Genomic DNA, 26,433 nt, shown 5'->3' with positions numbered 1-26,433 from the left:
GCTGTTCTTTTTCAGATCTCTTCTATAGCTGTCTTTCTTGATTTTCTTTCCGTGTCCTCTTGTATTTCTATCATCCCATTTTATCAGATTCTCTCTATCAGTAATTTCATGATTCTGTAAATAGCTATCAAATCTCCTCTCTTCTTTGCTCTAGTGTCTGTAGTTCAAGTTTTGCTAGTCTTTCTTCATATGGTAGTTTTGAGAGTGTTGGTGCCAATTTTGTAATTGCTCTTTGTATTCTTTCAATTTTTTTTATACATTTTTTTTTTGTACTTGGTGACCATATCATTGCTGCATATTCCAATCTTGGTCTTATTAAGGTGATTAGAATTTTCTTCACCATTTCTTCATCCAGGTATGTAAATATGCAACTTTGATTGTTCTTATTAAATCATAAGTTTCTCTAAAAATCTTATCTATATGTTTCTCAGGTGACATATTATTCATAACAATGACTCCCAGGTCCTTCTCATTTTCTACTTTTTTTATTCCTTCTTCTCCCAATTTATATGATCCTGTTATTCTGTTTTTGCTTTTTCCAAATTCCATTATACTACACTTTTTTGTATTGAATTCCATCTCCCACTTTCTACTCCATTTCTGTATTTCATTTAGATCACTCTGTAATGACTCACAATCTTCTTCCGTGTTCACTTTTTCAATAGTTTTGCATCATCTGCAAAGAAGCTCATATAGCTTTCAATTCCTTCATCCATATCATTATATAGCAAACATTATTGGGGCCAGAACTGTTCCTTGTGGGACACTGCTTATTACTTCATCCCATTTTGAGTGTTTGTCTCTTATCACTACTCTCATTTTTCTTTCTTGCAAAAAGTCTTCCATCTATTTAAGCAGTTTGCCCTGTATTCCTCCTTGAGTTTCTAATTTCTTAAGCAACTTCTTATGTGGTACTTTGTCAAAGGCTTTTTTTAGATCTAGAAATGCACAATCAGCCCATCCATCTCTTTCTTGTATTATATCTATTAGCCTTGAATAGAAACATATTAAATTGGTGACGCATGATTGTCCTTGTCTGAATCCAAATTGCCTTGTATCTAGCACGTTGTTTTTTTTTCTAAATATTTTACCCATTTACTTTTGACAATTCTTTCACAAATTTTTGCTATTGTACTTGTTAGAGAGACTGGTAGTTGATAGGGTCTTCTTTATTTCCCCCTTTATATATAGGTACTATATATGCTTTTTCCAATCTTCTGGAACTTTTCCTTCTTTCATGGAACTGTTTATTATGCTATGTATTTTGTCTGCCAGTTCATTCCTACATTCTTTCAAAATCCAGTTTGCTATTTCATCTGGTTCATGCGATTTTCTGACATCAAGATTACTCAAGTGTTTCAATATTTCATTCATTGTTACTTCTATTTCTTTCATAGGGGGGACTTTCTCTTTCCATTCGATCTCTTCAGGTTGTATGTTCTCCCTTGTAAACACTGATTTAAAATGTTTGTTCATAATTTCTGCCATTTCAATTTCCTCTGTGTATTCAACTCCTTGTCTTAATTTCTCCAAATCTTGTTTATTTTTCAGTTTGTTGTTTACAAATCTGTAGAATAGTTTTGGTTGATCTTTACATTTTTCTATGACATCTTTTTCATATTTTCTCTTTTCCTCTCTGCACGCTTGTACATATTCATTTCTATAACAAGTATATATTTTCCATTTTTCAGACCTTTTTTGTATTTTTTCCATCTGGTCCAAGCTTTGTCTCTTTTGTCTTTTAACTCCCTACAACTTTTGCTGTACCAGCACTTTCCATATTCTTTTTCTTGTTTTTGTCTAGGGACATACTTTTCTACTCTTTTTTTTTTTTTATAAATTTTTGTCAAAATATTCCATTTCTCTTCCACTGTTGTTTCTTCTTTGTATATTTCTTCCCAGTTTTCTTTTTGAAAGAATTCTCTTATTCTATCAAAGTTTGTTTTTTCATACATCATTCTTCCTTTTCTATATTGTTAATTTCATGTATTTTTCCTCATTTAGTTCCAGTTCAATCAATATGTGGTCACTTTTACTTATTGGTGTTTTGTATTCAATATTTTCCACTATTCTAGGTTCAGATGTAATTATTAGGTCTAGTCTCGATGGTTCTTCTTCATTTCTATACCTAGTGTTCTCCTGTATCCACTGTGTCATTGTATGGTCAGTAATCATCTCGAGTAGAACGTTTTCCCATGAGCCGTCTCCACCCTTTACTGTCATCTCTTCCCAGCAGACTTCTTTGCAATTAAAGTCGCCCATCATAACTATTCTTCCTCCATCTTCCATTTTCTTATTTAATGTTATCTTTGTGTCCTCTAACATACTTTTATGTTCACTCTCTTCCCACGAGGCTGTTTTCGGAGGCACATAATTTATCACAAACTTTCTGCTCTTCTTATCTCTGTCTTTCACTTCGATCATAATCATCTCTACTGTATTCTTTCCATATGTGACACACCTCACGTTTATATCCTTCTTAGTCAGGAACATAACTCCACCCCCTTGCTTTGTCTCTCTGTTTCTAATCCAATAATTATATGCATCATGTCCTACACTGTTGGGTGGTAGTGGACCTTTTAATTTCGTTTTTACAATTCCCATTATGTCCGGTTCTTTTTCCTTCAGATAATCATTCAGCTCATTCAATCCTGTTATTAATCCATCTATATTCGTGTAAGACACTCTTAGTTTTCTGCCACTTCCATTGTGTTCTCTGTTTCCCTTTTGTTTTTCTCTAGTATGTCGAATTTCTTTACTTTCATATTCACTACTCTCCAATAGAATATCTCTTTTTCTGACTCTGTTCTGTTCTCGTTTTTTTTTCCTTAGGTTCATGTCTTTTCATTTTTTCCTCCTTTCTTTCCTCTTTATTCATTTCCCTTTTTATCCATACCTTTTTATATTGTTCGCTTGCTGCTAGTTTCCCTGTTTTTGATAAGATATTCTCTGCCGTCGTTTGTGACCTGAATTTAATCTTAATTGGTCTGGTCTTATCTGTACTATACTTTCCGAGCCTAAACTTCTCTTCGATTTGTTTCATTATTTCAGGTTCATCTTCCTGAACTAATTCTAGTAAACTGCTTACTTTTTCTTTTTCCTCATTGATTCTTGTGGTTCTATCTAGGTTATGTTTCTCTTCCATTCCTTATATAATTATACATTTCTTTTTATCTGCCAAGTCTCTTACTATATTCTCCTTCTGTCTCATCACTTTAATAACTGAGTCTTCAGTTTGTTCTTTCATTTGTTGTTTAATTATGTCAGTAAATGCAACTTTACTGTTTTCTTGGATTTTTTTCCAACCCTGTGCTTCCTTTGCTATGGCCTCTTTGTTGTCCTTACTATTCCTCTTTAATTCTTCATTCTCCTCTTTTACTTCTTTTAACTGTCTTTTTAATTCTTCTATTTCATTAGTTAAGTTTTTGTTCGCCTTCTCTAGTTCTTCCAATCTTTCAACACTTTGCGCAATCTTTGTTATCCTACCGAACCTAATCTCCCAATGGTCGGTCATTTGTTCAAGTTTTTCCTCCAGTTTTGCCAGTCGGGGGAGGTTGGTATCCGCCGCCCCCTCGTTAAATCCTTGGAAATTTTTATCCTCACCTTCTATTGAACTACTCTTATCTATATTTCTAATCTTTACATTTTTGTTAGTCCCATCATCAAAATCCAAATCATCGGTTCGTCGTTTGTTTACAAGCCGCCTGGCCTCTTGGACCAAGTCCTCCCCTTCCTCATTTCCTTCCATTTCCCTCAGTAATCCCTCCCCTTCTCCTTTTTCCTCACTTTCCCACTACACGAACAATCCCACCCACGAGAATTTCACTTTTTCTTCAGAACGTCAATCCTCGCCGTCCATCTAACGACGTGTGTGTGTGTGTGTGTGCGTATGTGTGTGGATATACATATTATATATATATATATATATATATATATATATATATATATATATATATGTCTAAATAAAAATATTCTTCTAAAAAAAAAATTGCAGTGGAAGTCGGGAACAGGTGGTATTTCGGTGACACCTTGTCCTAAAAATATTCTTGAAAAAGCGTTTAGGTAAGTCGGAGTCAGGTGGTATTCTTCTTCGCGTTCTTCGCGTTCTTCTTCGCGTTCTACGCGTTCTTCTTCGCGTTCCTCTTCTTCTTCTTCGCGTTCCTCTTCTTCTTCTTCTTCTTCTTCTTCTTCTTCTTCTTCTTCGTCTTCTTCGTGTTCTTCTTCGCGTTCTTCTTCTTCGCGTTCTTCTACTTCTTCGTGTTCTTCTTCTTCGCGTTCTTCTTCCTCGCGTTCTTCTTCGCGTTTTTCTTCGCCTTCTTCACGTTCTTCTTTGCGTTCTTCTCCGCGTTCTTCTTCGAGTTCTTCGCGTTCTTCTTCGCTTCTTCTTCGCGTTCTTCTTCCTCGCGCTCTTCTTCGCGTTCTTCTTCGCATTCTACTTCGTTTTCTTCTTCGCGTTCTTCTTCCTCGCGTTCTTCTTCGCGTTCTTCTTCCTCGCGTTCTTCTTCGCGTTCTTATTTGTGATCTTCTTCGTACTGGAGATCCCGTGTTGGGGTTCCGCCCCAAGGCCAAGGCCGAAGGGGAAAACGAGGGATTAGAGCGTAGGCCGCATGTTTCCGCGGAACAGTATAAGTCTACATTTAGTATATATCACTGTGCAGCCCACAACAAGTTTCAACAAGATTCTTGTTGAAACTTGCTCTAAGTAAGCAGCTTCTCACTGAGTCAGTTGCTGGTTTGGAATCAACCAGGAAGGATGTCTTCTGGACCTGGCAGAGTGGTTCCTTCAGGCAGAAAAAATGATCCTGTCTGGAATTATTTTGGAAAACTACCAACAACTTCTGACAAAAGGGTACCGAGCTAAATGCAAAGACTGCAGCCAGGAACTACAGGTCATTGTGTCAAGATTAAAACCTCACAGAGATAAATGCCAAGGTCAGCCACAGCATACAGAAGAAGAAATTTATGACCCAGGTAAATAATATTACTTGTATTGTGTGCATTTCTTCCTTTTCATACGCAACTAAATAAATTTGGTGAACAATGGAGAGCATGTGCAATAGAAATGTGAAAGCCTAAAGAGATGATACTTCAACTTTATTACTTTTAGAATTGGGTAATGACTATGTCACTATGATATACTGTATCCACTCAAATTTGGGGCCTAGATGATTGTTATTCATAATGAGTATATTTGAATATTACGTAGTGTTGCAAGCAACGACGACATGACGTCACAATTTTCCGATTACATATTCTCTGACCATTAATATCTAAAATTTTTATATTCAGTATTTAAAAGTATAGTCAACTCCTGAATTAGCATCTATGAGGCATAATGAGTTTAAAATATTACGAACCGTATGAATCATATGATGCGTAGTTTTCCAAGCAACGACGACATGATGTCACAATCTTCTGCATTTCACTTCTTATAACTAATCAAGTCACTGCCTTCGTCTACTGAATAGAGGTAATAGCTCTAAAATATACTTAATTTGATATAGAAACTTATTTTCCGTGATTTATACTATACGGTGATAATGACATGATATATCTACCATAAAGTTTATATTTAAAAATGTTGCTACTCGGTCAAGTCCCATGGGACTCCCTGAATGATAATAAGTGGGAGTGGTATTGGGAGTGGGATGACAAGACGTGACATAATATAAGCATAATTAAGGAGGCTCTCCTTATTTAATTTCTTGAGAACGCCTGTATCCAGTTTACTTTCCTTCGAGAGAGCACGAGGACCGCACACAACTGGTAAGTCTTAAGCTAATAGTAACCTGCTTTAAAAAGAGGAGCCATTTAAGATTTTATTTGACCCAACGGGTCACGGGTGGTCTAGTATATATATAAATATATATATATATATATATATATATATATATATATATAATATATATATATATATGCATATACATATATATATATATATGTATATATGCATACACACACACATATATGTATATATATATATTATATTTACATATAATATATATATACATATATATACATATGTATATATACATGTATACATATATATATATATATATATATATATATATATATATATATATATATATATATATATCACAGGTGAGAAATGTAGTAACACATTCGTAAATCACAACTAACACCACAGTCGGACGAAAGAAAAAGTTGCGTAAGCGGAACTATATATTTCGATTGCTACCTGCAATCCTCTTCAGTAGTACAAAGTGGCAGGGAGGAGGCTATCTTAAGTAGCAACCTCTTACAAAAGAAAGGGAACACGAGAAAATACAGAACATCACTGCCCCAACCCTAGTTGACCTGAGGCTGACACGAGGTCGGGTCAGGGGGAGGGGGAGGAAGCTTGTTGACAATATTTTTGGTGATGAATAGTCCTGAAATGATGTCTGGGGTCCATTGACCCTTGGAAATATTCATCGTGGGCAGATAATCAATTAATGTTGATTCCACCATTTTCCTTCTGAACCCACACCCTGATTTGTAAATGAGATCAGATTTCTCCCAGTCCATCCGGTGATTAGCCTACCCTCATTGGTTTCTGGATAAAGCCCTTAGTCAAGCCAGAGCAAGTTTTTTCAAACACCCTTCCACTAAGTTAAAGAAAGAGAGACAAAATCCCCTAGTCATCCCCTTCTCAGAGTCCATCAGTCAATTGTCCAAGTTTCTTCCCAAAGAGAAAGTAAATTTAATTCATAACTACCCTAATACTATTAATAAAAAAGTTGTTAATGTTCACCAGAGGTTGAAGGAAGAACATATCCCAGGTGTTTACTCCCTTCCATGTAAAGATTGTAACCTTTCATACATTGGCCAGACGGGAAGAGACCTACCGACAAGATTAAATGAACACAAAAGGTCGATTAGATATGGCCAAATAAATTCAGTAGTGTTTCAACACGTTGATAAATTTAATCACCGGATGGACTGGGAGAAATCTGATCTCATTTACAAATCAGGGTGTGGGTTCAGAAGGAAAATGGTGGAATCAACATTAATTGATTATCTGCCCACGATGAATATTTCCAAGGGTCAATGGACCCCAGACATCATTTCAGGACTATTCATCACCAAAAATATTGTCAACAAGCTTCCTCCCCCTCCCCCTGACCCGACCTCGTGTCAGCCTCAGGTCAACTAGGGTTGGGGCAGTGATGTTCTGTATTTTCTCGTGTTCCCTTTCTTTTGTAAGAGGTTGCTACTTAAGATAGCCTCCTCCCTGGCACTTTGTACTATGAAGAGGATTGCAGGTAGCAATCGAAATATATAGTTCCGCTTGCGCAACTTTTTCTCTCGTCCGACTGTGGTGTTAGTTGTGATATATATGTGTATATATACATATATATATATATATATATATATATGTGTGTGTGTGTGTGTGTGTGTGTGTGTGTGTGTGTGTGTGTGTATGTTTAAGACAGATTGAACATTTTTTTAGAAGCTCCGCCATGGGATACGAACCCTGACCCGTGCGTCGATAATCACGAGGCCAAGACGCTAGCGACCATGCTACATGGTGATGGTTCACATGTGTGTGTGTGTGTAGATGTGTAGTTCTATCTGCATTATTGGGAGAAAAGTCTGAGTGTTGGAGAAGCAAAGGCCGAGCGATGTTTTTCTTTACTGATTCCAGTATTCTTTCTGATTTCTACATATAATGCAACCTCCGGAGTAATCTTGGTGGGTTGCCAAATTTTATATACAACGATACAATTTTACAGTGCTGCCATATGATGATCCGTACATCAAAAGAAAAGGGTTCGTCGCTTTAAGTTTGAGGCGACGATGACGGCGCCGGACAGTCGCGCTCTTCTCATTGTAGTCGAGTAGCGCGTCAGGGCGTTTCCCCGAAATGCTGGCGAGCTTCTATTGTTGTCGGGAAAGCGCGAGGTCCATCCTCCGCAGGTGTCCCACGCGTTGGCTGGAAAGTCCGGTCCTCGGGTCACTAGGGGCAATATAATGACCCTTGCTTGAGATCTGGAGGACAATGTATGGTCTCTGGAGAGTTGGAAGACGTTGGAGAAACGTTTGAGGACTTCTCGATCCATATGCGTGTGTGCGCACAGGACATCGAAGGGGTTGATACACACACGCACACACACACACAGACACACACACACACACGCATATATATATATATATATATATATATATATATATATATATATATGGTTACATCCCTTGTAAGGGGGAAAAAGCTTTTGATATATGTATGTATATATATGTATATATATATATATATATATATTATATATATATGTATGTATATATACATATATGGGGGGTGCATAGACGGGGTGATGCGGGAGGTGAAGGCGAGGGTAATGGGCAGGGGACTGGAGGTTGTTAAAAAGAAAAAGAGGAAAAAGGTAAATGAGCCAGTTGTTTTTTGCAAACGACACTGCGCTTGTGGCAGTGTCAGAAATGGGATTAAAGGGGATAGTGACGAAGTTTGGGAAAGTGTGCGAGAGGAGAAATTTGAAGGTAAATGCGGATAAAAACAAGAAGATTAGACGGACGAGGATAGTGGATGGCAGAGTTGGAAGTAACTCTAGAAGGAGAGACGTTGGAGGAAGTGGATAGCTTAGGTATTTGTGGTCGCATGTGGCAGGAAAGGGAGGAATGGAGGTGGAAGTAAATTGTTGGTTGAGAGAAGCAGGTAAATACCTTGGGGGAATTAAAAGGTATCATGAAATAGGCAACTGGAAATGGATACAAAGAGGAGATTGTATGCAGGGGTGATTGTGCCGACGGTATTGTATGGGACAGAGACTTGGAATTTAAGAGAAGCAGAGAGGAAAAAAATTGAATATGTTTGAGATGAAATGTCTGAGAAGTATGGTAGGGGTTACAAGGTTGGATAGAGTGAGAAATGAGGAGATGAGGAGGAGAGTGGAGTGATAAAGGAGATGGCAGATAGGGCTGATTAAAGATTATTGGGATGGTTTAGACACATGGAATGAATGAGTGATGAAATATTAGTAAAAGGAGTGTGGAATGCAGAGGTGGAGAGAGTGAACTTGAGGGGACGACCGAGGATGAGATGGATGGATGGGGTACAGGGACGTTAAGCAAGAGGGGAATGTCTGTTGAGGAAGGGAGGGGAGAAGACAGGAGATAAGGATGAGTGGAAAATGACTGTTTATGGATGATACTGTTATGCAAGGAAGGGAGGATGGGGGGTTAGGGGGTATATATGTGTGAATGATATTTGACGCAGGCCGAAGGGATTTCTCCCCTTCCTCTCCTCATCTGTATGAGGGGACGGAGAGGGAATGGGTCGCAGTTTAAGTGAAGCGGCCTTGCTATGAATGTGATGTGCCTTGCTGCATTGCGTTTGACCCAAGGCAGTTGGTGGATTCAGGGATGACTCGCCATCCACGAGGAGCTAAGATGGGATGGGTGGAAATGGTGGTGGAGGGTAGTGTAACGGGTGGGAGTAGGTACGTGCCTCAGACTTAGCTATCTCCCTTATAAGGGGGGAAAAGCTCTTAGTAAATATATATATATGTATATGTATATATATATGTATATATATGTATATATATATATATGTATATATATGTATATATATACATATATATATATATATATATATATATATATGTATATATATATGCATGCGTTATTAAAGTCGACAGCACTAGGGAGGTTGTTAATCTTCTTATGGGTATTCTCAAGCTTTCTAACCAGTACTCTGCCATTTGGAGGGTGGGCATAAACCAGATTGCCAAAATGATTCATATATTCAACGTTTCGTCTGCAAGGAGACATCTTCAGGAAAATAAAATTAAAGGTCCAATATATATATATATATATATATATATATATATATATATATAATATATATATATATATATATATATAATATATATATGATATATGTGTGTGTGCGTGTGTACCGGTAATGTAATGGGATAAACACTTTACATTTTCTCTGGTATTTCGAAAGCTTGGTGACTTCAAGAGAAATGTTTAACGATCTTACGCTTGAGAAGAGCTGGGTTAAGAGGTAAACACATATGTCAGTCTCGTGATTAAGTAATGGGTGTGTGTGGGAAGGATTTGCGTGATTTGGTGAGGCCCTTTGCGAAGCTCAGTCAAACATGAGTCTTGTCCACTCTCATGCGCTCCACGTCTTCAGGAATGTAAAGAATTCGTTACAATGAGATAAACAGACCAGAAGACCCTTTAGTTCCTAAGAAGGATGACAGCCACTTGTTTTCCCAACCCTCTTTGCCCAAAGTGTGGCGGAAAAAAAAAGAAAAAAAAAAAAAAAATATATATATATATATATATATATATATATGAATAAATAAACAAATAAATAGATATATAAAGATAAATGACAGGGATCAGTTACTCCTTCTGTATCGCCTTATCTTTAGAATTACTTCGGTGCCATATTGTCTACAAGGGCAGAATCGCTGTTTATTTCTGGGTAAATACTGATACCACTTGGTCATTCTGGAAGAGGCCTCCAACAATTAAAATGATGATGAAAAATATACTAACTAAATCACATGGTAAATGTTGACACATTTCCAATCTACTACGCAGATTATGTCTAATTGAATTAACACATTAGTATACAAATATAGTAGAATGATGTAAAATGGTGTGTACGAATTGCAGAGGAATTTGTCTGTTACCGATAACATACTAATTACTACAAACCTTTTGAAAAGGCTTGAAACCTTTCGAAAACCTTTGAAAAGATTGAAACCTCATGCTGAAGAATTGGTCAAAAGCTATCGGTGCCTGACTCGGGAGGAAACGATGAACAGTACATAATATCTTGATCAAATTCTGTGAGTTTGACAAAGAACAAATGCACCACGTCGTCGATTTCAAGATGGGTCATGAGTTTTTATAAGAGTGGTGCAGGCAAGGTCATCATATTAGCACAGAAGGCTAGGACTCGTAGTAATGTATCTAAATTGGAGAAATTTAGGTTTAAAAATGAAATAGGCAAGACCTGGTTTACCAAGAGAGTGGTTAAGGAATGGAATAGACTTAGTAACCATGTAGTGGGCGCTGGAGCAGTTTGTAAGAGGCTGGTAGATAAAGGTAGACAAGTAGATAGAGGGGTAGGTGGCGAGAATTTTATGTGTAGGATGTTTTGAAAGCAATAGCTACGAAGGAGTTGCATAATCTCGCTCACCGTCTAAAGTTTATAAACAACCGCTAGGGTACAGATTTTAATACTGATGTGACAATATGTAAACTAAACCATTTCTGCCTTCGATATCGAGATTGCTTGTGTAAGCAGTATTGTTAAAGACATTGTAACAGTCTTTCTGATTGGAGAAGGGTGGAGGAGGAGAAAAAATTATTGGTACACGGGAGAAAAGCCACGCCCTTGGAGAAGGCACTTATTTATGACAATGAAGATCATCAGATGGATAAGGTAGTGACGTCGGAGCAGAAGTGACTTTGTGAGTGGATTGAGGATCCCATGCGGTGAGTCCCTTGATGTAAATTAACAAGTCAAGTGTACTATTATTTGGAAAGAAACGAAGAAGAAATTTACGTTTAATTCACCCCCACTGAGAAATATTATTTGCTTCTTCCTTTGGAAGACATACTAACTTAAGAAAAGTAATGGAAAGAAATTGAAAGTGAAAGAAGAAATACAAAGTAATATAAGGGAGCAGTAAACAAAATTAAACCAGTAATGACGAAGAGACACGGAAAATGATGGCAGGTGGTAAGGGACATGGAACTCCCTAGTGTAGGCCTTATGGTCTCTTGCAGTCTCCTCCATCCTCATATTCTTATATAAAGCCGCCTGTGTCAGTGCATAGGTAGATTTCACTGGACATTTGTATGAATTTTCGTTATTTCATCTATTATTATCAACTCAACTAAGATTTACAGACAAGTGCCGGTTGAAAACTGGTGTAGGCTCTTCTCTCTACTATTCAACTTCGAACTGGAAAAAAAAATACTAAGCTTGCCCTAGCTGTAGAACAGTGGTTTCTAAACTATCTTATATGACATCCGTTTTTACTTCTCCCAGACCCACACGCTCCAATCACCATTTTTGTATTTATATGAAATGATATGATATACATAATTATATATCACATAGAAAACGAATTTAGGTGATTGATAGAATTATATTTTGCACGCATGTAACGGCAAGCACTTGTTCTTGCAATGATTTCATTATTCTTACCAAATAATTATTTTTGAGCGGATAATTTCACGACCTCCCCTCTCTAAAGCCTTCCTAGGGGACCCCCCCCCCTTAGTTTGGGAACAAATGTTGTAGAGAGTAATATCATTGAGTTACACGAGATTAAGTCTTATTCCATACAAACGACGTAAAGCTAACACCCACCAAAAAAAACTGAAAGAACAATAACTCTCAAGGAAACAGGTATCGAATTTGGAAACAGGCGCTATTTTGAGGTATTCAGAAAAAGAAATTACATTATCATTATGAGACCTGCATGGTTACGAAGCGTGGAAGGTAACAAAGAGGGTAGAGAACTTGGTATGAATGTAAGAGACATCATGAAGGATGTAAAAGGAGGGGAAAGTGGAGGAGAAGATGGAACAGAGCTTCAGGAATGAATACATCATCTTGTCCTTCCAATGATATGAGTCCACAGGACGGGGCACGCCGCTAGCATGGACGATTCCAGAAAAAGGTCTTTCTTAAGGAAGACCTTCGAAAGAAGATGGACAAATGTCCTGGAGGAGGATGTGTTGGAGGCTAGCGAGGGTCCTCCTCAAGGCGTAATCATAATCAATGGGCTTCCACGGGCTTTGCCAGCGTCGACCGTTGAGAGTTCGTTAGAGTAAAGACGACTTCGGTTACGATATTTTGTTTTTCAAATTTCCAAATATCAAATTACCTTTCCCTCATGTATAGCAAAGCTGAATGGTGAACTAAGATATTATAAACATTTATACGAATGTTAGACATATTGTTGAAATGTTCTTAGACAAGTCTACAGTAGATATCTGTAAATGAAGACATATTCTAGGTATTCAAATGGAGGCTGGAGGTAAGATGTCTGAGGAAAAATAGCCCAGTGGGATAACTCCTGAGGGAGACACTGTGAGGTACTGCAAGTGGAGCGAGGAGATTGGGTCGTTTTGGGCCACTAGAGTACAGAGCTGGGCGCGTAGTGCGTTATTAATGGAGTAACGCAAATGCCCAGTTCTGGTTGTTTTATGTTTTAGAATAGGGAATATTAATGTTGTGGTTTAAGTATTATTTTATTGAGAATATTCGTAAGAAGTAAGTACTTCCCCCATTTAAATTTTTTCATCAAAATCATTCTAAAGGAAATTGAAATCGGTAACGCATTGAGGGTAACGCACTACCTGTGCGGGGGTAACGCGCCCAGCTCTTCTAGAGTAACAAGACAAACGAATCGTATTACGGAATTTGAATAATTAATCAAGACACAGGTTTGAAAGTTAGCAATACTAGGAACGAAAACGCACATTAGAAATAACCCAGATTACTAGAAGCCCTTCCTGGTATTCTGAATTTTCTAGATTTCGGCGGTGCTCTCATCTCAAAAAAGAAAAAAAAAGAAAAAAAAAAGTTTGCCAAAAACTGAATGAAGAAGAAAGATTTGTCGGTTCGTTTAGAGCTTTAGGTTACTGGTGCGCCGTTCACTGACTAACGATTCAGTAATTGATCCTACGCTTTGTTTGTTCACTAAACACGAATTAGCATAGCGAATGTGGACACGCAAATGCCCCTTATATAACAAGCAGTTAAAAAACAAGACGAATCAAAAGTATTTTTCTGATAGCGAAGCAAAAAAAAAAGAAAAAAAAAACAAAAAAAACAAAAAAGAGGGAGGGAGGGAAGAGGAGGAGGAAGGAAGAGACATGGGAGAGGAGTGTGGACTCCATGTGGAGGAGGGAGTGGAATTGCGTGGAGGTGGTGGAGGTGGTCCTTGAGCACTGGGGAAGGAGGTGGAGATGATAGCCGGCTGGTGGTGATATTGCTACCCTGGTGGTCTCGGGCAGAGGGTCGACGTTTGTCGACATTTTCTGGGTAGAGACGATCTTGATATATTTCTTGTAACGAAAAGGTTCATACACATACACACACACACGCGCCTACACCTTCCCCCATATAAAGGTGGATGATCAAAATCAAAGGAAAACACTCACTCACATCGCATAATAAGGTTACATATGATTCAGTTAGATATGACTTAAAATTCTTAATACCAGTGCTTCCAAGTAAAATGTCGACGATCACATTTCCCCTCAAATGTAGAACGATCCACACTTTGCAGTCTCAGGAAAATTCTCAGCTCTAAACATGAGTGTTTCAAGATATTTTGGATAAACAAATAAATGAAAACAATAATAAAATACAAGGTTCTATGAGACACCAAATGTATTGGGGACTGGTGGTGGGGGGGGGGAGGTACGTGATTAAAGAAAACACTGTGTATTCCTGAAACCCATCACTTGTGTCAAAATTATCCCCCATTCCCCCCTCCCCCCTCTCTCTCTACCTCTACCCTCTTTTCCATGGGCAGCGGACATATCAAGGCTGAACATACACTCACGCACATGCACAGACGCGCGCGTGCACACACACACACGCACACACACACACACACACACACACACACACACACAATATATATATATATATATGTGTGTGTGTGTGTGTGTATATACACATATATATATATATATATATATATTATATATATACATACATACATATGTATATATATATATATATATATGCAACAGTAATCACATAAAACACGTGAATAAAGATTTATGCTTGTAACCACGAGGAAAATAAAGATCGGAATACTGAACGTTTTCGTCTATTAAGACATTTTCAAAGTACATAGTGATACAACAAAGAATAACTTAAATATAATAAAATAGAAAACAGGAGAGGTCACACAACTTAAATACGAAAGGAATATCATACAAAGAAACGAAAATATAAAAACAATAAATAAAATGGGTGACAATTGAAACAGGTGAAAAAATGTCACACAACATAAACCATAAGGATGACCGATGACAAGGTGAAAAAAAGGAACATTCAACATAAAAGATAATAACAAGAAATAAGAAGGGTGACAATTGACACATGTGATTCAACATAAAGATTGACTTACAAAGAAACAAAATATATACATATACATACATACATACAAATATATAATGGAAAATAATAATAACAAGAAAAAATAAATGACAGATGACACAGGTGAAAAAAGGTCACACAAGATGGCTAAGGCGGAGCTTTGGGACATTGTCCTACAATTTGGTTAATCACAAAATTATCTAATTTAAAAAGACCAGTGCTTAAATTAAGATTTTCATTAAAAGTTTTTTTAATGATACACGATTCAATTATATTTCTTATCAAATAAGAATTACTTGAAACAATTTCTTGGGAATTGTCCCAATCAATACAATGATTATAGTCTCTAATGTGAGCAAAAATCCCACTTGAAGATTGGCCAGTACGGACACTATACTTATGCTGGTTCAATCTAAGTTTTAATTCTTTGCCAGTCTGGCCAATGTAACACGAATTACAATTCTTGCACGGGATAGAGTAGACGCACCCCGCCGAATTATCCGGTGAATTCTTGATAAGAAGTTCTTTGATAGTATGGTTCTTAAACACAACATTAACATTAAACATCTTAAGGAAACGAGGGAGTTTTACCAAATTAGGATGAAAGGGAAGAACCAAAAGATCCTTTTAATAAAAAGAATCTTTTGGTTCTTCCCTTTCATCCTAATTTGGTAAAACTCCCTCGTTTCCTTAAGATGTTTAATGTTAATGTTGTGTTTAAGAACCATACTATCAAAGAACTTCTTATCAAGAATTCACCGGATAATTCGGCGGGGTGCGTCTACTCTATCCCGTGCAAGAATTGTAATTCGTGTTACATTGGCCAGACTGGCAAAGAATTAAAACTTAGATTGAACCAGCATAAGTATAGTGTCCGTACTGGCCAATCTTCAAGTGGGATTTTTGCTCACATTAGAGACTATAATCATTGTATTGATTGGGACAATTCCCAAGAAATTGTTTCAAGTAATTCTTATTTGATAAGAAATATAATTGAATCGTGTATCATTAAAATTTTTTTTAATGAAAATCTTAATTTAAGCACTGGTCTTTTTAAATTAGATAATTTTGTGATTAACCAAATTGTAGGACAATGTCCCAAAGCTCCGCCTTAGCCATCTTGTGTGACCTTTTTTCACCTGTGTCATCTGTCATCCATTTTTTTTTTCTTGTTATTATTATTTTCCATTATATATTTATATGTATGTATGTATATGTATATAATTTGTTTCTTTGTAAGTCAATCTTTATGTTGAATCACATGTGTCAATTGTCACCCTTCTTATTTCTTGTTATTATCTTTTATGTTGAATGTTCCTTTTTTTCACCTTGTCATCGGTCATCCTTATGGTTTATGTTGTGTGACATTTATTCACCTGTTTCAATTGTCACCCATTTTATTTATTGTTTTTATATTTTTGTTTCTTTGTATGATATTCCTTTCGTATTTACGTTGTGTGACCTCTCCTGTTTTCTATTTTATTATATTTAAGTTATTCTTTGTTGTATCACTATGTACTTTGAAAATGTCTTAATAGACGAAAACGTTCAGTATTCCGATCTTTATTTTTCAAGCATATATATATATATATATATATATATATATATATATATATATATATGTATATGTATATATATATATATATATATATATATATTTATGTATGTATATATATAATATAATATACACATACATATATATATATATATATGTATATATATGTATATATATATACAGTATATATATATATATATATATATATATATATATATATATATATATATATAAAACTTAAACCCACTCTCGGAGAAAGATAAGCTGAGATGCAGAGTAAACTGTATATTTCGACCACTAACTGTGGTCCTCCTCAGCAGTTACTGCTGAAGAGGACCATAGTTAGTGGTCGAAATATACGGTTTACTCTGTATCTCAGCTTATCTTTCTCCGAGAGTGGGTTTAAGTTTTATTTGATTCGTCTGTTACGACACCAACGTTACTTGGTTTGATATATGTATATATATATATATATATATATATATATATATATATATATATATATATATTTATGTATATATACATATATAATGTGATGAATGATACAAGGAACACTTTGCTTCCTATGAGTCTATTTGATTTGACTTATTAAAAAAAAAAAAAAAAAGAGCTCCATTTTGTAGCCACAATTCTCCCCCCATACAGGTGTTATTACAAGGCAGATTATAACTGAAGACACTTCCTTACTTGTGAAAATGCAGGGGAAATTTTTACAACACTGTCGGAAACTAATGGTGATACTAGTAGCACCAGTCTCGAGCGTTGGGAGCCACAGGCTGCTCTGTCACAGAACGACGCAGGTGCTGATGTCGCTGAGGTGCGTTGTCACAGGCAGATAGGGTTGCATGTCTCATTAGAGTCTGCGAGAGCGGCATTCCTTGCACGCAAAGACAATAGCTCCCCATGTCTAAACATCATTAGCCCACACGACCGCCAACTCCACGCCAGCCATTTCCCACCTCCCTCCCACTCTCATCACTCCCTCTCCTCCCTCTCTTCTTTCGTCCCTCCCTCCTTCCATCCCTCCCCTTCTCACTCCCTCCTACGCTTGCCCTTCCCTCTCTCCATCTCCCCTCCCCTCCCTTTGTCTTTCTTTCTCTCCTCTCCTTCCCTCCCTCTGTTCCTCTTTCACCCCCCATACGCTAATCTTCCCCTCCTTTCATCTCTCCTTCCTTCCTTTCGTCTTTCATTAGTCCTTAAGTACTCCCTCCCTCACTCCCTCCCTCACTCACTCCTTCATTCCTTCCTTCCCTCCCTCCTTCCATCCCTCCTTTCCTCCTTTCTCCTTCCCTCCTTCCTACGCGCATTCCTCCTTCTCTTTCTCCCTCTTTCCCAGGTCCATCCCTCCTTCCTTCCCTCTCTCCTCCGTTTCTCATCCCTCCCCCCATGCACTCATTCATTCCTCTTTCCCTCCCTCCCTCCCTTCTTAACTACGACCCCCCCCTCCTTTCTCCCCCCCCCTCCTTCCCCACTCACTTATCCCCCAGGCAGGTCACATAAGGTCGTTATCCTGATCAAACCCAGGGCGATCGTATCGGGTACAGATTCGGTGGGGCAACAATCAAGGTCCTGCGGTGGCCGCCCCGTCCCCTTGGGAGCCTCCAGAGGGATCTTTGGGATCGCCTTCTGACCCAAGGACAACAAACTCAGGAATGTCCTGTCGTCTACTTATTGTATTGTGTTGCAGAATTATGTCGGGGAACAAAATTAATATCGCCGGAATACGGACATTACATTCATGTATACATACATATACATACATAGATACATACATACATACATATACATACATACATACATATACATATATACACACATACATACATACACACATATATTCATACATAAATACATACATATACATATATACACACACATACATATATACATACATATACATATATACACACATACATACATACATAAATACATTTATACATAAATACATACGTACATACATACATACATATATGCATACATACATACCTACAAATATACATACATACACATACGTACATACATACGTACATACATGCATACATACATACATACATACACAGATCTGATCTGCTTGGTTCAATTGAAGTGACTCCTGGTCCCTCGTCAGAAGCCCTAAGGTCACTCCTCGGCGCCTTGTAGCTTTTAAAGCTGAAGGACAAGGACATCGTTAAGTGTTTGCATGACGTCACGTACTTTCAGATATGATGACGTCATAGTCTGTGTCCCATTTCCCTTAGAGAAGAAATGAGTGACGTCATGGGTCTTATTACGTTCTTTGGTACCGTTTTCTTGTTATTTAGGGAAACATTGTGTCAAAGAGACGTATGCCGATGTCCCTCAGCGGGTCATATTTCACAAGGAGAATTCCTCGAATCCTCCTCCTCTTTCTCCTCTTCCTCCTCTTTCTCCTCTTCCTCCTCTTCCTCCTCCTCGTGTAATATCACTTATTCGAAGACTTTTTTCTTTTCACTCGAAGATTCTTTTTTTTTTTTTTTTTTTTTCAACTCCTTCCTCGAGGATATTTCCGAAGGCCCCATTCTCCGAAGACCTCCCTCTTCTGGAAGACTTTCCGTGGAGACCTCTTCTTCGAGGATATTTCTGAAGGTCCTTTTCTTCGAAGACCTCTTTCTTCTCGAAGGCTCTTTCCACGTAGACCTCTTCCTCAATGACTTTTTCGAAGACCCCATTCTCCGAAAACCTCTTTCTCCTCGAAGACTCTTTCAATGGAGACCTCTCCTTCGAGGACATTTTCGATGGCTTCTCCGAAGTCTTTTCTCCTCTTGAAGTCTCTTTCCACGTAGACCTCTTCTTCGAGGGCGTTTTTGAAGGCCCCAATCTCCGAAGTCTTCTCTCCTCTTGAAGTCTCTTTCCACGTAGACCTCTTCTTCGAGGACTTTTCGAAGACCCCAATCTCCGAAGTCTTCTCTCCTCTTGAAGTCTCTTTCCACGTAGACCTCTTCTTCGAGGACTTTTCGAAGACCCCAATCTCCGAAGTCTTCTCTCCTCATGAAGTCTCTTTCCACGTAGACCTCTTCTTCGAGGACTTTTCGAAGACCCCAATCTCCGAAGACCTCGTTCTTCACGAAGACTCTTTCCATGGAGACCTCTTCTTCGAGGACGTTTTCGAAGACCTCATCTACCGAAGTATTTTGCTTTTTTGGGTGGTCTGAAACCGTCACAGAGCGTGCCCAAGGAAGGCCCTTCGTAAAGGTACATTTTGCTCGGTACGATTATCGTTCATAGCTCCACGATCATCGTCAAACGATCGTCTAGAGCACTAATTCTTTGTTTTTAGCGACTCTAGCGACAGTCGCTCGAAGCAAAACAGCCATTCATAAACAGAGAGTGTAAGTTAAGGTGCCTAACTCTGACTTCTGAATTCTTGGACCCAGTCCGGGGACCGAGTGTCATCCTCCTGGGACAGCACCATCAGTGCCTACACTATTGTTTGCCTGTAGTGTAATTGTCCTGATTGTGTCTTCGTTTGTTAGTAGCATCCTGTGGCGATGGGGGGCGGGGCAAGGATATCGTCGTTGTGTTCCCAGGGTGTCACTAGTACAATATTTTTGCACACCTCCCCCCCCCCCTACATCAAGTCATGGAAAAAAAAAAATCTTTGATTCGGTCATACCCCCACTTCCCTCACCCTTCCATGTCCACATTCTCTCTTCCCCCCAAGCTTTCATGGTCTTTGTGTGTGTAGAAAGAGTATTTCGTTTTATTAACCCTCAGACTGTTTTTTTCTTTTAATTATAATCGCTTTTAAAACAAGGAAAGATCAAAATAGGCCGTTATGTAGAATGTTCACGGATTCACACTCTGTCAATTCAACTCAGAGAAATTATAAGTACATATGGGTAAAGATATTTTCTGATCAGATACTTAAACTCCAATCAAATTAGGGGAGGGTTATGTCTCTCAGCTGAATAAAATCGCCTGGCGACAGAGAGAATAAATACAAGAGTCAAACATAGACGTCAGTGGGTTACATCTTTTCGATATATTGAATCACTTTAGATATTCTTTTATGTCTATTGATATATACATATATATGAATATATGTATATATATACTGTATACAGTATATATATATATATATATATATATATATATATATATGTATGTACAACACACACTGAATGGTCCCCAATACATATGTTTTCATCTTATCAGCCATATTAACTTTTCCCATTTTAATTCCTTGTAAACACAATTGAGACTAACATGGAGCTCGATGGAAGCATATTCGGAAACTGGTGTGCTTTCGGGCTATGGACTCGAACCTAGCCGATACGTAACAAATGGACAGTGACTTAACCAATTGCGCTATCAATTTCCGAATATGCTTCCATCGAGCTCCATGTTAGTCTCGATCGTGTTTGTAAGTAATTAAAATGGAAAAAAGTTGATGTGGTTGATAGGATGAAAATATATGTATGTATATGTGCACTTTAAACCCACTATCTGAGAAATAATATCAGAAGTACAGGGAAACTGTATATTTCGACTACTATCTGTAGTCCTCTTCAGCAGAATGGTTACAAGAAGATAGACTACATTCTGCTGAAGAGGACTACAGATAGTAATCGAAATATACAGTTTTCCTGTACTTCTGATATTATTTCTCCGATAGTGGGTTTAAAGTGTACATTTACAAATGTATTATAACATTAGTTTCCCATGTATGTATATATTTTTCGCCATACGGTTATACTCGTAAGATTTTCTGATCTGTAAAGCCAGGCGATTTGACTCAGGTGAGGGGACATCGGCACGGTAATGGTGAGCAGAATTAGGCTTTGCATTTCACCACTATCATCACGACCACCACAATCACCATCATCACTACCCGCGCTATAACTTTTGGGGAATTTGTCGGTCAAGGGAGTGAGGGAGGGAGAGTGGGAGGAAAGGGGAGGAGGGGAGGGAGGGCGAGGAAAACGAGATGGGATTGCCGTCCAGAGTTTAGACTTGATGTTTTGCTCCGATACCGTGAACCATCGGCTGTTTTCAAAGAGGTCCGTGAGGGACCCTGTCGTCGGCTTTGATTCCCTATCGTGAGTGTGACGTCACTATGGCTTGCGTTTGCAAAATATGCACGTTAGGAAAAAAAAAAAAAACGGGGGGGGGGAGATTATGTACTTTATCTCCTTCAGTAGTTGAAGAGTTTGGCCACTGTTCACTGTTCGTAAATGTGATTTACCTTTAGACCAAAGAATCAGATATTCAGATGTAAATTGGAATGACCACCTAGAATATCGAATGGAGAACATTATTATTATTGTTAGAAGATAGGGGTGAGTGGTGAAGGGTTGTGTATGGATGATGCTGTGATGCATGAGGGGAAGTGGGTGGGGGGTGAGGGAGTATGTATGAGAAATAAATTGACGCAGCCCGAAGGGATTTCTCCCCGTCTTCTCATTTTCTGCATGAGGGGACGGAGAGGGAAGGGGGGTCGCCGATTTAATGAAGCGGCCTTGCTGTGGATGTGCTGTGTCTTGCGACACTGCTTCTGACCCAGGGCAGTAGACAAGATGCAGGGATGACCTGTCATCCAGGAGGTGCCAAGATAAGAGGGAGGGAAGAGGGTAGAGGGGAGTGGAGTATGTAGGGGATGGAATGGGTGGGAGTGGTTTCTATGCCTTTTTCTTTTGGCTACCTCCCGTGTAAGAAAAAAAAAAGCCTTTGGTATATGTATGTATTATTATTATTATTATATATTATTATTATCATTTTCTTTTTATAAGGCACGTCACCATCTCATCTTTAGACTGTCCTCTTCTGGTATGACAGTCTAGAAAGTTTTGAAATTATATGTTTCAGGATCATTTCAGGAGGTACTGTTCTTGGTCCGAAGGAGCATGAGAATCACTGAAATGCTCTATGTTACTAGTAAGCTTTAACGAAACGAATACCAGATACAAATACTAGGGAAAATACCAAGTCATAAGTACATCCCAACACTACCAGAAATTAAGTACACTATTCCATATATAATACCAAGACTTACTGTCACAGTTGTATAAACTCTATCTTATTTGTGACAGTTTTGTTTAGGTATTTTTCTAAGTTATAATTCTTTCTTATGATTTCGGCTATATCTCCACTTGTAACAAATAATTCTTAATGGTCGTACGCTGTTATAATTGTTATTATTACTATTATTATTATTCTTATTATTCTATCATCATTATCATCATCATCATCTTATTGTGCTAGGTTTTCGGATGGGCGTGTAATGGGCGTATGGTTATTTAATAATAATGATAATCTTTTTCAATGATAAAGTATGTAATTATGAACTGTTTCATCTCTGCAGTGAAGAAGACATATTCAGTGTCCTTCATGGACACTAATAATCTTGAAAAATGATTAATTAATTACTCACGCATTGCTCATTTTGTACACAGAAATATTGATAATCTTGAACCATTACTAATCATCTAATTTTAACTGGGCAAGTAGTATTGATCATCTTGTGGAATCACTATTGTACAGCTACAGAAGTTTTGACATTTTTGAACTAGAACTTTGTATAACCATGTTTATCGTCATATCGCATGACAAGTATGTTACTGATCACAGTACGACAGACATCTAAAAGGAACGTTTCAGAATTCATCCTCTACATTGCCCAATGTAAATGAATAAATTAAGGATTGCAAAGGATTACAAAGAGCATGCCGGCAGGGGACATTTTGGTCCATAACTAGGTCGGATGCGAAAAAATAGTGATTAATAAACAAACAGATGATAATAGATAAACAGATAATAATAATTCATAATAAAGAGTGAATAGATAAATAATAATAAATAGAATAAATGGCAGTCATTACAACATATTGCTTAGGTTTTTATCTAAATGAACCTTAAAACTTCGAACTGTACTACATTGCATTGCCTCTGCAGGAAGTTTATTCCATTTATTAACTACGCGGTTGGCGAAGTTGTTCCTACCCACTTCCAAATTAAATCTACCTCCTGACAGTTAGAGACCATTATTTCTTGTCTGATTCTCATTCAATGTGACAATTTCGTCACTTTTGATGTCAATTCCCGTTAGAATCTTATAGACTTGTTACCTGTATCAAATCACCCCTGAACCTAGGTTTTTTTTAGGGAAAATAGGTAAATATATATTTTAGTTGACTTTTGTATGATTTACTTCTAATATTTGGAATAACTTTTGTGGATCGCCGTTGTATTTTTTCCAGTCTGTCAATGTCTTTAATGAGATTCGGTGACCATACGGAAATAGCATATTCCAAATGTGGACGAACTAACAATTTATATAACTTGTTAATGACAGATGGATTTTTAAAATCAAAAGATCTTGCAATAAGTCCTAGAATCTTATTTGCTTTCTCAGAGGCTGAAATACACTGCTTGGATGATTTGAGATCGTTACTGATAATTACGCCGAGATCCTGTACACTATTCATTTTCGTTAACGAATTTCCAAATGACTTGTAATCGTGCTTATTGCTATTTTACCTATGTGCATAAACTGACGATAATTTTCATTAACCACTTTTCAGACCATTATTGTAGTTCATTTAAATTTTCTTGAATAACATATTTTGGCCAGTCTGATCATGGGTGGCTCACTGTAAAAAAAAAAAAAAAAAAAAAAAAAAAAAAAAAAAAAAAAAAAAAAAAAAAAAAAAAAAAAAAAAAAAAAAAAAAGTATATGTATATACAGTATATATATATATACATACATATATATATATATATATATACATACATATATATATATCTTTTCACACAGACGTCGATACAAACACGTCTACGTCTACGCCACCACCACGTTTTGATCACTTTGGTTCCTCGTACCAACTCTCTGCATAATACATTTAATCTTCTGGTATCGGGTCATCACAAGTCTGACTTGTTAGGCCCTATGCACAAGAGCGGTTTCAACCGCGGCGGTAAAATTACCATGTAAGTCAATGGATGCGTTCATACACAACCGCGTAGTCTTTCCTTGACTATGCGGTACCGCCGCGGTTTCCGCGCGGTTGAAACCGCTAGTGTGAACAGAGCCTTAATACTGCCCTATCCTCTTTCCGGTTTGCTTCTCTCCACTTATCCTTTCGTACATTTTCTTTTTCATTTTTGCGTTCCCATCCATTTTCTCTTTGCGTGTCCATTTCAAATTTACCTTTTACTTAAATCTTTTTGTTATTATTATCTTGATTAATGAATTTTACACTTTCCTAACGCCATTTACACACGCGAACACACACACACACACACATACATACACACACACACACACACACACACACACACACACACACACACACACACACACACACACACACACACACACACACACAATCACACACACACACACACACACACACACACACACACACACACACACACACAATCACACACACACACACACACACACACACACACACACACACACACACACACACACACACACACACACACACACACACACACACACATATACACGACTTGATGGCGCAGTGGTAGAATTCCCAGCTGCCACTACGGCGGTCTGGGTTCAAATCCCACCCAGTGCTGAGATAATTTCAGTATCGCTACGAGTCGTTACTCCAACTCTCGTGGGCGGGGAGTTGGGAATGTGTGTGCGTGTAAGGTCACAACATTACCCATAGACCGGTCATATGTGAGCTCTGAGCTCTCTTTCGGGAGGGAAGTAGCTGTCAATCACGAGTCCAACACGTGATCCAAGTATGTGCTGGTACCGCGCTCGACTTCTACTTCAGCGATCTGAGTTTGGCCCCCGCCCAGGACTGTAAAACATCAGAGCATTACAAGTCGACAGCCCAGCTCTGGTGGGCATGGAGGTGTGTGTGTGTATGTGTGTATGTGTGTGCGTGTGTGTGTGTGTGTGTGTAAGATCACAACATTACCCATATAGAGGGCCATATATGAGCTCTGAGCTCTCCTCCGGGAGGAAAATAGATGTAGATCACGAATCCAACACGTGATCCAAGAATGGGTGTTAAATCACATACACACTGTCAATAGATCTCGCCCTGTATTTAGTGTTGTTTCCTTATTCCACCAAGATAATGCCAACGTCCACTGATCACTTCCATACAACAACGTAGTTTCCACTTCATTCACTTACCTTTGACTACTAAGGGCTTCTCTTAGCTGATTAAAATCGCTTGCCGGCAGCCTGAATGAAAGATATAGGTCACTGTCGACAGTAAGAGGGTTAATCTCGAACGACCCACTGATCCAGCGCAGTCGACAACTAAAAACCCCGTGGATTGGACTCCGGTCCCTCCTTCAGGAGTTCTGTGACCTTCGGGTGCTTCTTTCCAGGGGATTCTGCGAGGTTGCAAGCCTGAGGTCTTGACCAGACTGACGGAGGACGCGGCGGTCAACTGACATCGCTGACGTCGTCGTCAGGAGCTCGTCCGGCCGAAGAGGACGTAAGAGAGGGTTTTCCCTCGACTCTGGGCCTCCCGTTGGACCACCTGCACCTGCTGAGAGGAAACCTGCTGGAGGAGAAATCCCGACGAGCAAGCCAGTTCGGGGAGTCTTGTTATGATGATGACATGATTTGGGAATTTTTCCTTTCTCTTCAACGGGATGTTTTATTCACCTGGACCGGGGGATTTAGACAGGTTTCCCTGACGCCCTCAGCCTTGTGACGTGCTTTAAACATTTTGTTCTGGTTGAAGTCGAAGGGTTTCGTTCAATTCAGGGAAGTCGGTTGAAAGGTTACTAGTACCCATCCGTCGCTCTTATA

General features: G+C 38.3%; 1 protein-coding gene across 1 annotated transcript in view; it reads right to left on the bottom strand.

Moving 5' to 3' along the window:
* LOC143038508 (cysteine-rich secretory protein 2-like) overlaps nt 1-26,110 on the bottom strand; it is a 102,616-nt gene extending 76,506 nt beyond the window's left edge. Inside the window, exon 1 of the mRNA XM_076207769.1 lies at nt 25,804-26,110. The gene's annotated coding sequence lies outside the window, so the exon portion shown is untranslated. The remainder of the gene's footprint in view (nt 1-25,803) is intronic.
* Between the last annotated feature and the right edge of the window lie 323 nt (nt 26,111-26,433).

The sequence above is a fragment of the Oratosquilla oratoria genome, chromosome 24 (assembly GCF_046742065.1).
Source record: "Oratosquilla oratoria isolate Oo_2021 chromosome 24, ASM4674206v1, whole genome shotgun sequence".
Taxonomy (NCBI): Eukaryota; Metazoa; Arthropoda; class Malacostraca; order Stomatopoda; family Squillidae; genus Oratosquilla; species Oratosquilla oratoria.
Note: the sequence above shows the minus strand (reverse complement) of the source record. Positions and strands in the feature narration are given on the sequence as shown.